Raw genomic sequence first — 13,103 nt, forward strand, 5'->3', positions numbered from 1 at the left:
TCTTAATGGATAAACTTCCTATTGGAGAAACTCCTTGTTGGATAACCACCACTTTGGAGAAACTCCTTTTTGGAGAACCTTCACGCTGGAGAAGCTTTCTGTTAGAGAAACTCCAATTTGGAAAAACTTCATTTCGAAGGAACTTTATGCGTGAGAAATTCTCTGAGACACTTCATGTTTGAGAAACCTCCTGTTGAAGAAACTCCCTGTTTAGACTCTATGCAGGAGAAACTCCATGTTGGAGAAACTTCGTGTTGGAGAAACTTCATGTTAGAGAAACTTCATGTAGAAGATCCCTGTTGATGTATCTCCCTGTTGGAGAAACGCCATGTTGGAGAAACTCCATATCGGCGAAACTCCATGTTGTATAAACTCCACCTTAGAGGAGCTCCCTTTTGGCAAAACTCTATGTTGGAGATGCTACTGTTAGAGAAACTTCATGTTGAAGCAACTCCATTTTGCATAAACTCTGTTGTAAAAACTCTGTTGGAGATTATTTCTGTTGAAATACTCTATGTTGGAAAAAATTCTTGGTGCAGAAACTTCCTGTTGGTGAAATTACATGTTAAAAATTTCCATGTTGGAGAGACTCCCTGTTGGAGAAAATCCCTGTTGGGAAACTTCATGTTGGAGAATCTGGTTGGAGACTTCGCTGGAGAACCTCTCTGTTGCAGAATTTTCCTGTTGAGAAACTCCATGTTGGTGAAACCAGGTTGGAGACTATGTTGGAGAAACTCGCAGTTGGCGAATACCCACGTTAGAGAAACTCCCTGTTTGTCAAACACCCTTATCGGGAAACATCCTGTTAGAGAAACTATATGTTGGAGAAACTCCCTGTTGGAGAAATTCGCTGTTAGAGAAACATCATATTGGAGAAACTCCCTATTGTAGAAACTCCATGTTAGATAAGCACCACGTTGGAGAAAGCTTTTTTGGAGAAACTTCATGCTGGAGAAACTGCCGGTTAGAGACATTAAATGTTGGAGAAATTCCATGTTGCATACGCTTCCTGTTGGAGAAACTCCCTGTTGAGGAACTCTATGCTGTCGAATATCCAGGTTTGAGAAACTTGGTTAGAGGAGAAACTCCAGGTTGGGGAAACTCCCTGTTGGAAAAATTCCATGTTGGAGAAAGTCCCTGTTGGAGAAACTCTATATTGGAGAAACTCCATGTTGTAGAATCTCTTTGTTGGAGAATCTCCCTGTTGGAGAAACTGCCTGTTGGAGGAACTCCGTATTTGGGAATCTCTCTGTTGGAGAAATTCCTTGTTGGATAAACTCCACTTTGGAGAATCTCCTTTTTGGACAAACACCTTTTCAGGAATCTTCCTGTTAGAGAAACTCTTAGTTGGAGAAGCTCCCCGTTGGAGAAAGTCGCGGTTGGAGAAACTTCATATGGAGAAATTCCCTATTGGAGAAACTTCATGTTGGATAGACACCACGTTGGAGAAACTCTTTTTTGAGAAACACCATTATGGAGAAGCTCCCTTTTAGAGAAACTATTTTGGATAAACTCAGTGTTGCAGAAGCTCAACGTTGGAGAAAATTCCTGTTGAGGAACTCCATGCTGGAAAAGCTCCAGGTTGGAGAAACTACTGTTGCAGAGACGTTATGCTGGAGAAATTCTCCGTTTGAGACACTTCATGTTTGAGAAACCTCTTGTTGAAGAACCTCCCTGTTGTGAAACTTCATTTATAAGAAACCATAGGTTGGAGAAACTCTCTGTTGGAGAAATCATGTTGGAGAAACTCCATGTTGTAGAATAACCCTGTTGGAGTATCTCCCTATTGGAGAAACTCCGTAATGAAGAAACTCCACGTGGGATAAACTGCACCTTAGAGAAACTCTTTTGGCGAAACTCTATATTGGAGAAGCTCCCTGTTCTATAAAATCCCTGTTGAGGAAATCCATGCTTGAAAATCTCTTGTAAAATATCTCTGTTGGAGAAACTCCCTGTTTGAGAAACTCCATATTGAAGTAACTTCATGTCGGATAAACTCCACGTTGGAGAAGCTCCTTTTTGGCGAAATTCTATGTTGGAGAAGCTGTCTGTTAGAGAAACTCTATGTTGAAGAAAATCCCTGTTGAGGAACTGCCTGTTGAGATACTCCATGCTGGAGAAAATCAAGGTTGGAAAAACTGCCTTTTGGAGAAACTCCATGCTGAAGAAGCTCCAGTCTGTAGAATCTCCCTTTTGGCGAATCTCTCTGTTGGAGATACTCTCCATTGGAGGAACTCTCTATTGGAGAAACTCTCTGTTGGAGATTCACCCTTTTCGAGATACATTCTGTTAGAGAAACTCTATGTTGGAGAAGCTCCCTGTTGGAGAAACTCGCTGCTGGAGAAACTCCATATTGGAGAAAATCCCTATAGAAGTAACTCCATGTTGGATAGACACCAAGTTGGAGAAACTTCATGCTGGAGAAGCTCTCTGTTATAGAATCTCTATTTTAGAAAAACTCCATGTTGCCGAATTTTTATGCATGAGAAATCCTCTGTTTGAGACATTTCATGTTTGGGAAACCTCCTGTTGAAGAAACTCCATGTTGGAGAAACTTCCTGTTGGAGAAACTTCATGTTGAAAAAGATCCGTGTTGGATAAACTCCGCCTTAGAGAAACTCTCTTTTGGCGAAACTATGTTGGCGAAGCTCCCTGTTACAGAAACTCCATGTTGAAGCAACACCATTTTGCAGAAGCTCCCTGTTGAAAAAAGTCTGTTTGAGAAAATTTCTGTTGGAAATACTCTATATTGAAGGAAATTCTTGTTGCAGAAACTTTCTGTTGGTAAAAATTCATGTTAAAAAACTCCATGTTGGAGACCCCCTGTCGGAGAAAATCCCTGTTGGGAACCTCTATGTTGGAGAATCTCCAGGTTGGAGACTTTGTTGGAGAACCTCTCTGTTGCAGAATTTCTCCGTTGAAGAACTCCATGTTGGAGAAATTCCAGGTTGGAGACTATGTTGGCGAAAATCTACGTTGGAGAAACTTCCTGTTTGTCACTCTTTTCGAGAAACATCCTGTTAGAGAAACTATATGTTGGAGAAACTTCCTGTTGGAGAAATTCGCTGTTGGAGAAAATTCATATTGGAGAAACTCCCTATTGTAGAAACTCTATGTTAGATAAGCACAGCGATGGAGAAACCCCTTTTTAGAGAAACTTCATGCTGGAGAAGCTCCCTGTTGGAGACACTCGATGTTGGAGAAATTCAATGTTGCAGAAGCTCCCTGTTGGAGAAACTCCCTGTTGAGGAAATCTATGGTGTCGAATATCCAGGCTTGAGACTCTGAGGAGAAACTCCAGGTTGGAAAACTCTCTGTTGGAAATATTCCATGTTGGAGAAAGTCCCTGTTGGTGAAACTCTATATTGGAGAAACTCCTTGTTGTAGAATCTCTTGTTGGAGAATCTCCCTGTTGGAGAAATTGCCTGTTGGATGAACTCCACATTGGAGAAACTCCACGTTGGAGAAACTTCCTCTAGGACAAACTCCATTTTACACAATCTTCCTGCTAGAGAAACTCTATGTTGGAGAAGCTCCCAGTTGGAGAAACTCGCGGTTGGAGAATCTTCACGTGGAGAAAAATTCCTATTGGAGAAACGCCATGTTGGGTAGATACCACGTTGGAGAAGCTCTTTTTGGAGAAACTTCATGCTGGAGAAACTCCGTTTTAGAGAAATTCCGTGTTGGAGAAACTCAATGTTGCAGAAGCTCAATGTTGAAGAAAATATATTTGGAGGAACTCAATGCTGGAGAAGGTCCAGGTTGGAGAAACCCCATGTTGGAGAAACTTCATGTTGTAGAATATCCCTGTTGGAGAAACTCTCTGTTGGAGAAACTCCATATAGAACAAACTTCATGTTGGATAAACTCCACGTTGGAGAAACTCCCGTTTGGCGAAACTCTATGTTGGAGAAGCTCTCTGTTAGAGAAACTTCATGTTGAAGAAACTCCCTGTTTGAGAAAATACCTGTTGATGAACTGCATGTTGATATACTCCATGCTGAAGAAAATGCAGATTGCAGAAACTCCCTGTTTGAGAAACTCCATATTAGAGAAACTCTATGCTGGATAAACTCCAGGTTGTAAAATCTCCCTTTTGGCAAATCTCCCTGTTGGATAGACTCTCTGTTGGAGGAACTCCATGCATAAACTCCACGTTGCAGAAGCCCCCTGTTAGAGAAAACACATGTTGCAGAACCTCCCTGTTGGAGAAACTCCTTGCTTGAGAAATTACATGTTGGAGAAACTCCATGTCGCAGTATCTCCCTGTTGGAGAAAGTCCCTTTTGAAGAAACTCCCTGTTGAAAAATCTCTATGATGGAGAAAATTCGTGTTGGAAATCTCCATGTTGGAGAAAATTCCTGGTGCTGAAGCTTCCTGTTGGTGAAACTTAATGTTGAATAAACTCCATGTTGGAGAGACTGCCTGTTGGAGAAAACCCCTGTTGAGAAACTCCATGTTGTAGAATCTCCAGTTTGGAGACTGTTGAGGAAACTTTCTATTGCAGCATTTCTCTGTTGAGGAACTCCATGTTGGAGAAACTCCAGGGTGGATACTATGTTGGATAAACTCGCTGTTGCCGAAAATCAATCTTGGAGAAACCCTCTGTTGGACAAACATCTATTCGAGAAACTTCCTGTTAGAGAAACTTTATTTTGGAGAAACTCTCTGTTGGAGATAATTGCTGCTGGAGAAACTCCATATTAGAGAATCTCCCCATTAGAGGAAACTTCATGTTGGATAAACATCACGTTGGAGAAGCTTCCTATTGTAGAAACTTAATGTGGGAGCATCCCGCTGTTAAAAAACTGCCAGTTGGAGAAACTCCACGTTGCAGAAACTCTCTGTTGGAGGAACTTCCTGTTGGAGAAACTCCAGTTGGAGAAACTCCCTGTTGGAGAAACGCCATGATTCATAAACACCACGTTGGAGAACCTCCCTTTTAGAGAAACTTCATGCTGGTAAAATTCTCTGTTCGAGACACTTCATGTTTGAGAAACTTCCTTTTGAAGAAACTCTCTGTTGAGAAACTCTATGCTGGAGAAACTGTAGTTTGAAAAAACTCCCTGTTGGAGAAACTCCATATTTTAGAAACTTTCTGTTGGAGAAACTAGATATTGGAGAAACTCCGCGTTGGAGATTCTCCCTGCTGGAGAAACTATGTTGCAGAAACTCTCTGTTTTAGATACTACAGTTTAGAGAAACTTCATGCTGTAGAAACACCCAGTTTAAAAACTCTGTTGAGAAAGTTCAAGCTGGAGAAACTCCAGGTTGGGGAACAACATGTCGCAGAAACTCCATGTTGGAGAAACTCCCTGTTGGAGAAACACCATCCTAGAGAAAATCTATGTTGTAGAATCCCAATGTTGGAGAAACTCCCTGTTAGATGAACTCCATATTGAAGTATCTCTGTGTTGGAGAAACTCCATAATAGATAAACTCCATATTAGAGAAAGTCCATGTTGGATAACCCCACGTTGGAGAAACTCCTTTTTAGAGAACCTTCATGGTGGAGAAGCTCTCTGTTAGAGAAACCATTTTAGAAAAACTCCATGTTGCAGAAACTTTATGTGTGAGAAATTTCCTGTTTTGGACAATTCTTCTTTGAGAAACCTCCTGTTGAAGAATCTCCCTGTTGAGAAACTTCATGAAGGAGAAACTCCAGTTTGGAGAAACTCCGTTTTGGCGAAACTCTACATTGGAGATGCTCCCTGTTAGAACAACTTCATGTTGAAGAAAATCTATTTTGCTGAAACTCTCCTTTGGACAAAACACTTGTTGAGGAACTCTGCGCTTTAGATGCTCCAGGTTGGAGAAACTTCCTGTTAGAGAAACTCCATGCTGGAGAAACTCCCTGTTCGAGACACTTCATGCTTGAGAAACTCCCTGTTGAAGAAAGTCCCTATTGAGAAACTTCATGCTGGAGAAACTCCAGGTTGGGGAAACTCCCTGTTAGAGAAACTCCATGTTGAAGAAACACCCTGTTGGAGAAACCCCATCTTGCAGAAAATAAATGTTGTAGAAACCCTCTGTTGAGGAATCTCCCTGTTGGAGAAACTCCCTTTTGGAGGAACTCTATATTGGAGAAAATCCATGTTGAAGAAACTCCCTGTTGGAGAAAAGCTCTGTTGAGAAACTCCATGTTGGAGCATCTCCAGGTTGGAGGCAATGTTGGAGGAACTCCCTGTTGGCGAAAATCCATTTTGGAGAAACTCCCTGTGAACAAAGCCCCCTTTTCGAGAAAATTCCTGTTAAATTTTATGTTGGAGAAGCTCGCTGTTGGAGAAACTCGCTGTTGGAAAAACACCATATTGAAGAATATCTCTATTAGAGAAACTCCATGTTGGTTAGACACCACGTTGGAGAAACTCCTTTTTGAGAAACTTTATGCTGGAAAAGCTCCCTTCTAGAGGTACTTTGTTGGAGAAACTCAATGTTGGAGAAATTCGCTGTTAGAAAAACTTCATATTGGATCAACTTCCTTTTGGAGAAACTTCATGTTGGATAAGCACCACGTTGGAGAATCTCCCTTTTGGAGAAACTTCATGCGGGAGAATCTCGCTGATAGAAAATCTCGCTGATAGAAACTTCATGTTGGATAAGCACCACGTGAGAGAAACTCCTAGTTGGAGAAGCTACCTGTTTGAGAAAGTGCTTGCTGCTGAATCTCCATGTTGGAGAAACTTACTGTTTGAGAAGTTCAATGTTAAAGAAACTCCATGTCGCAAAATCTCCCTGTTGGAGAAACTCCTTTTCGAAAATACTACCGTTTGGAAAAAATATGTCGGAGAAAAATCCTGTTGCAGAAACTTCATGTTGGTGAATCTCATGGTTGGAGACTATGTTGGAGAAACTCCAAGTTGGCGAAAATACATGTTGAAGAAACTCCCTGTTGGCGAAAATCCATGTTAGAGAAACTTCCTTTTGGACAAACACACTTTTCGACAAACTTCCTGTTGGAGAAATTCTATGTTGAAGAAACTTTCTGTTGGAGAAATTCGATTTTAGAGAAACTTCATATTGCAGAAACTTCCTATTGAAGAAACTCCGTGTTGGATAACCACCACGTTGGAGAAACTTCATGCGGGAGAATCTCGCTGATAGAAAAACTCCAAGTTGGTGAAACTCCATGTTGCCGAAGCTCCCTCCTGGAGAAACTCCCTTTCGAATAAACTCCCTGTTGGAAAAATCTATGTTGAAGAAAATTCCTGTTTGAAAAACTCCATGTTGGAGAAAATTCTTGGTGCAGACGCTTCCTGTTGGTGAAATTCCATGTTGAAGAAACTCCATGTTGGAGAGACTCCCTGTTGGAGAAAAGCCCTGTTGAGAAACTCCATGTTGGAGAACCCCCAGGTTGGAGAATATGTTGGTGAAACTGCCAGTTGGCGAAAATCCATTTGGGTAAACCCCCTGTTAGACAAACACCTCTTTCCAGAGAATTCATGTCAGATTTTATGTTGGAGAAGCTCCCTGTTGGAGAAACTCGCTGTTGGAAAAACTCCATATTGAAGAAAATCTCTATTGGAGAAATTCCATGTTGGTTAGACACCACGTTGGAGAAACTCCTTTTTGGAGAAACTTCCTGCTGGAGAAGCTCCCTTTTGGAGAAAAGTTGTTGGAGAAACTCAATGTTGCAGAAGCTCCATGTCGAAAAAAATCCCAGTGGAAGAACTTCATGCTGGAGTAGCTCCAGGTTGGAGTAATTCCCTGTTGCGGAAACTCCCTGTTGGAGAAACTCCATGTTGGAGAAACCTCATGTAGTAGATTATTCCTTTTGAAGAAACTCTCTGTTGGAGAAACTACATATTGAAGAAACTTCATGTTGGATAAACTCCACATTAGGGAAATTCCCTTTTGGCAAAAATCTATGTTGGAGGAGATCATTGTTAGAGAAACTCCATGTTGAAGAAACTCCCTGTTGGAGAAAATCCCAGTTGATAAACTGCCTGTTGAGATACTTCATGCTGAAGAAAATCTAGGTGGGAGAAACTCCCTGTTTGTGAAACTCCAAGTTGGAGAAACTCCATCTCTCTTTTGGCGAATCTCCCTGTTGGAGAGACTCTCTGTTGGAGAAACTCCATGTAGGATAAACTCCACTTTGGAGAAGCTCCCTCTTAGAGAAAACAAATGTTGCAGAATCTCCCTGTTGGAGAAACTCCTTGCTTAAGAAATTCCATGTTGGAGAAACTGCATGTCGCAGATTCTCCCTGTTTGAGAAAGTCCCCTTTGAAGAAACTCCCAATTGGAAAAACTCTATGATGGAGATAATTCGTGTCGGAAAATCTTCATGTTGGAGAAAAATCCTGGTGCAGAAACTTACTGTTGGTGAAACTCCATGTTGAATAAACTCCATGTTGGAGAGACTCCGTGTTGGAGAAAATCCCTGTTGAGAAACACCAGGGTGGATACTATGTTGGATAAACTCCCTGTTGGCGAAAATCATTGTTGGAGGAACTCTCTGTTGGACAAACACCTTCTCGAGAAAATTCCTGTTAGAGAAAATCTATGTTGGAGATACTCCCTGTTGGAGAAACTTCATATTTTAGAAACTCCCTATTGGAGAAACTCTGTGTTGGATAAGCACCACGTTAGAGAAACTCCCTTTTGGAGAAACTTCATGCGGTAGAATCTCGCTGATAGAAAAAATCCAAATTGGAGAAAATCCATGTTGCAGTAGCTCCCTGTTGGAGAAAATTCCTGTTGAGAAACTCCATGCTGGAGAAGCTCCAGGTTGCAGAAACTCCCTGTTGGATAAACTCCATGCTGGAGAAATTCTCTGCTCGAGACACTTCACGTTTGAGAAACTCCCTGTAGAAGAAACTGCCATTTGTGAAACTCCATTCTAGAGAAACTCCAGGTTGGAGAAACTTCCTATTAGAGAAACTTCACATTGGAGAAGCTCTGTGTTAAAGAATCTTCATGTCTAAAAATCTCTCGGTTAGAGAAACTCCCTTTCGAAGAAACTCCCTTTTGGAATAACTCTATGTCGGAGAAAATTCTCTGTGCTGAAACTTCCTGTTGGTGAAATTGTTTGTTGTTGAAACTCCATGTTGGAGAGAGTCCCCGTTGGAAAAAATCCAGTCGAGGAACTTCACGTAGGCGAATCTGCAGGTTGGAGACCATTGGAGAAACCGTTTGTTGCAGAATTTGCCCGTTGAGAAACTTCAGCTTGGAGACAATGTTGGAGAAACTCCCTGTTGGAAAAAACCTCCATGTTGAAGAAACTCCATTTTGCAGAAACTGCCTGTTGAGAAACCCCATCCTGGAGAAACTGCTGGTTGGAGAAACACACTGATGAAGAAACTCCAGTTGAGAAACACCATTCTGGAGAAACCGCAGGTTGGGGAACTCCCTGTTGGAGAAACCACATGTTGAAGAAACTTCCTGTTGGAGAAACTCCATGTTGGAGAAAATCAATGTCGTAGAATCTCCCTGTTTGAGAATCGCCCTGTTGGAAAAACTCCCTGTTGGAGGAACTCCATATTAAAGAAACGCTCTCTTGGAGAAACTCCGTGTTGGAGAAACTCCCTGTTGGAGAAACATTATGCTGGAGAAGTACCCTGTTCGAGAGACTTCATGCTTGAGAAACTCCCTGTTGAAGAAAGTTCCTGTTGAGAAACTCCATGCTGGGGAAACTTCACGTTGAGGAAATTCCTGTTGGACAAACTCCATCTCCATGCTGGAGAAACTCCCTGTTGGAGAAACTCGCTTCTTGCAGAAAATCCATGTTGTATAATCTTCCTGTTGGAGAACCTCCTTGTAGGAGAAACTCGCTGTTGGAGAAACTCGTTATTGGAGAAGCCCTCTGTTGGAGAAACTTCATGTTGGATAAACACCACGTTGGAGAAACTCTTTTTTGGAGAAACTTCATGCTAGAGAAGCCCCTGTAAGAGAAACTCCCTGTTGAGATACGCCATGCAGGAGAAACTTCATATTCGAGAAACTCCATGCTGTAAAATATCCCTGTTGGAGAAACTACATATTGGAGAAACTCCATGTGGGAAAAACTGCACCTTAGAGAAACTCCCTTTTGAAGGAACTCCATGTTGGAGAAGCTCCCTTTTAGAGAAACCCCATGTTGCAGAAACTACATTTTGCATAAACTCCCTGTAGGAGAAAATCCCTGTTGGAGAAACTCGCTGTTTTAGAAACTCAATGCTGGATTAATGTTCTGCTCGAGACACTTCTTTTTTGAGAAATTCCCTGTTGATGAAACTGCCTGTTTAGAAACTCCATGCTGGAGAAATTCACTGCTGTAGAATCTCCCTGTTGGCGACTCTCTCAGTTGGAGAGATCCTCTGTTACAGAAAATTCATATTGGAGAAACTCTCTGTTGGAGAAACTTCATGTTTGATAAACTCCACTTTGGAGAAGCTCCCTGTTAAAGAAACTGTATGTTGCAGAATCTCCCTGTTGGAGAAAATTCCTGCTTGAGAAATTCCATGTTGGAGAAACTCCATGTCGTAGACTCTCCCTTTTGGAGAAACAATATGTTAAAGAAACTCTCTGTAGGAGAAATTCGCTGTTAGAGAAACTTCATATTGGAGAAACTTTCTATTGGAAAAACTCCATGTTGGATAGCACCACGTTGGAGAAACTCCCTTTTGGAGAAACTTCATACGGGAGAATCTCGCTGATAGAAAAACTCCAAGTTAGAGAAAATCTATGTTGCATAAGCTTTCTGCTGGAGAAATTGCCTGTTCAGGAACTCCATGCTGCCGAATATCCAGGTTGGAGAAACTCTCTGTTGGAGGAATTCCTTGTTGCAGAAACTCCAAATGGAGAAATCCCCTATTCCAGACACTTCATGTTCAATAAACTCCCTTGTCAAGAAACTACTTTTTGAGAAACTCCATAATGGACTAACTACAGGTTGGAGAAACTCTCTGAGAAACTCCATGCTGGAGAAGCTCAAGGTTGGTGAAAGTCCCTGTTGGAGAAGCTTCATGCTGGAGAAATTCTCCGTTTGAGACACTTCATGTTTGAGAAACTTCCCGTTGAAAAAACTTCCTGTTGAAAAACTCCTGGTCGGATAAACTCCCTGTCGGAGAAACTCCATGTTAGAGAAACTCCACCCTGGAGAAACCTCCTTTTGGCGAAACACTATGTTGGAGAAGCTCCCTGTTAGAGAAAAATCATGTTGAAGAAACTCCCTTTTGCAGAAACTCCCTGTTGGAGAAAATCCCTGTTGAGGAACTCCACGCTGGAAAAGCTCAAGTTTGGAGAAACTCCGTGCTAAAGAATTCCCTGTTCGAGACACTTCATGCTTGAGAAACTCCCTTTTTAAGAAAGTCCCTGTTGAGAAACTCCCTGCTGGAGAAACTCCATCTTGCAGAAAATCTGCTGTAGAATCTCCCCGTTGGAGAATATCCCTTTGGGAGAAACTCCCTGTTAGAGGATCTCCATTGTTGAGAAACACAGGGTTCGAGAAACTTCATCTTCGATTAATTTCACAGTGAAGAAATTCCCAGTTGGACAAACATCCTTTTCAAGAAACTTCCTGTTAGAGAAATTATATGTTGGAGAAATTCCCTGTTGGAGAATCTCACTGTAGGAGAAACTCTGTATTGAAGAGACTCTCGATTGGAGAAACTCCATGTTGGATAAACACCCTTTTTGAGAAACTTCCTGCTAGAGATACTCTATGTTGTAGAAACTCCCTGTTGGAGACATTCGCTTCACATTGGAGAACTTCATATTGGAGAAACCCCCTATTGGGGGAATCTCCATGTTGGGTGTGCACCTCGATGCAGAAACTGCCTTTTGGAGAAAATTCATGCGGGAGAATCTCGTTGTTAGAAAATCTCCAAATTGTAGAAGCTCCATGTTGCAGAAGCTCCCTGTTGGAGAAACTCCTTGTTGAGGAACACCATGCGGGCGAATCTCCAGGTTGGAGGAACTCCGTAGGAGAAACTCCAGTTGGAGAAAATCCTTGTTGGATGAACTCCATATTGAAGAAACCCTGTTGGAGAAACTCTATGTTGGAAATCTTCACATTGGCGAAATTCCCTGTTGGACAAAACTTTTCGACAAACTTCCTGTTAGAGAAACTATATGTTGGAGAAACTCAATGTTGGATAAACTCCATGTTGGATAAACACCACGTTGGAAAAACTACTTTTTGCAGAAACTTCATGCTGGAGGAGCTCCTTGTTAGGGAAACTCTATGGTGGAGAAACTCCATGTTGCAGAAGCTCCCTGTTGGAGAAATTTCCTGTTGAGGAACTTCATGTTGGAGAATTTCCAGGTTAGAAAAACTCTCTTTTGTGGAAACTTTATGCTGGAGAAATTCTCTGTTTCAGACACATGTTTGAGAAACCTCCTGTTGAAGAAACTCCCTGTTGTGAAACTCCATGCAGGAGAAACACTATGTTGGAGAAACTCCCTGTTGGAGATACCATGTTGGAGAAACTCTATGTTGTAGAATATCCCTGTTGGAGTATCTCCCTGTTGGATAAACTTCATTTTGAAGAAGCTCCCTGTTGGAGAAAGTCCCTGTTTGAGGAACTTCATGCTTGAGAAAATCCAGGTTGGAGAAACTCTCTGTTGGAGAAACTGTTTTAGAAAGTCAGTGCTGGATTAATTCTCTGCACGAGACGCTTCATGTTTGAGAAACTCCGTGATGAAACTGCTCTTTGAGACACTCCATGCTGGAGAAACTCCAGGTTGGAGAAACTCCCTGTTGGACAAACTTCATGTTGGAGGGACTCTCTGTTGGAGAAACTACACGTTGTATAATCTCCCTGTTGGCGAATCTCCTAGTTGGAGAGATTCTCTGTTGGAGAATCTTCATATTGGAGAAACTCTCTGTTGGAGAAACTCTATGTTGGATAAATTCTACGTTGGAGAAGCTCCCTGTTAGAGAAACTGCATGTTGCAGAATCTCCTTATTGAAGAAACTTCCTGCTTGAGAAATTCCTTGTTGGAGAAACTCCATGTCGCAGAATCTCTCTGTTCAAGAAACTCTCTTGCGAAGAAAGTTCCATGCTGAAGAAACTCCATGTTGGAGAACCTCCAGGTTGAGGACTATGTTAGAGAAACTCCCTGTTGGCGAAAATCTATGTTGTAGAAACTCACTGTTGGACAGCTCCCTGTTGGAGAAA

The sequence above is a fragment of the Amblyomma americanum genome, chromosome 6 (assembly GCF_052857255.1).
Source record: "Amblyomma americanum isolate KBUSLIRL-KWMA chromosome 6, ASM5285725v1, whole genome shotgun sequence".
In the NCBI taxonomy this organism is placed as follows: Eukaryota; Metazoa; Arthropoda; class Arachnida; order Ixodida; family Ixodidae; genus Amblyomma; species Amblyomma americanum.